General features: G+C 30.0%; 1 protein-coding gene across 4 annotated transcripts in view; it reads right to left on the bottom strand.

Annotated features, from left to right (window-relative positions):
- Nucleotides 1-667, bottom strand: part of LOC122718551 (zinc finger protein 39-like) — a 15456-nt gene that overhangs the window by 11028 nt on the left and 3761 nt on the right. The gene's annotated exons all lie outside the window — the stretch shown is intronic.

The following is a 667-nucleotide window of genomic DNA, read 5'->3' as shown; positions in this document are numbered from 1 at the left end:
CTCTCTCTCTCTCTCTCTCTCTCTCTCTCTCTTTCTCTCTTTCTTTGACTCGCGGTTGTCATGGTTCCCCTGCTTGCTGTATCTAAGCTTTGTGGCGTTAAAATTTAAAAATTATCGATAGTAATCGTGATAATCGTAAAAATCAGAACATAATGATAATAATAATAATAATAATAATAATAATAATAATAATAATGATAATAATGATGATGATGATGATAATGATAATGATAATAATAATAATCGTTAAAAATTAATATCTAACAATAGTCAAAAGAGAAAAATCAACAGCCCTGCTATTACACTCCTAGTACTTAGAATTTACGATCTGCACATCCGCTCATCATTTTATAATACATCTATATGTATATGTATATGTATGTACAATATGTATCTTGCGTGTACAATACACTTCGATATGTGAAAAGTAAGTACACCTATGGAACTGATTCATAAGCTGTACAATAATCCTACGTGATAAAAATAATAAATACCGGCATCTTTGATACGTTTCTAGCATTTAGATACGTATGAAGATGAGGCATGGAAAAATTAGGCATCGAAAGAATAAAGATAAAAAAAGACGATAAGACGATAGGAAAGATGAGAGAGAGGAAGAGGAGAAGAAAGGAAGAGAAATAATATAATAATAAAATAACGAAAAGAG

Source organism: Apis laboriosa, unplaced genomic scaffold (assembly GCF_014066325.1).
Source record: "Apis laboriosa isolate Shangri-la unplaced genomic scaffold, ASM1406632v1 scaffold105_cov147, whole genome shotgun sequence".
In the NCBI taxonomy this organism is placed as follows: domain Eukaryota; kingdom Metazoa; phylum Arthropoda; class Insecta; order Hymenoptera; family Apidae; genus Apis; species Apis laboriosa.
This window is presented reverse-complemented; position numbering and strand designations above follow the sequence as displayed.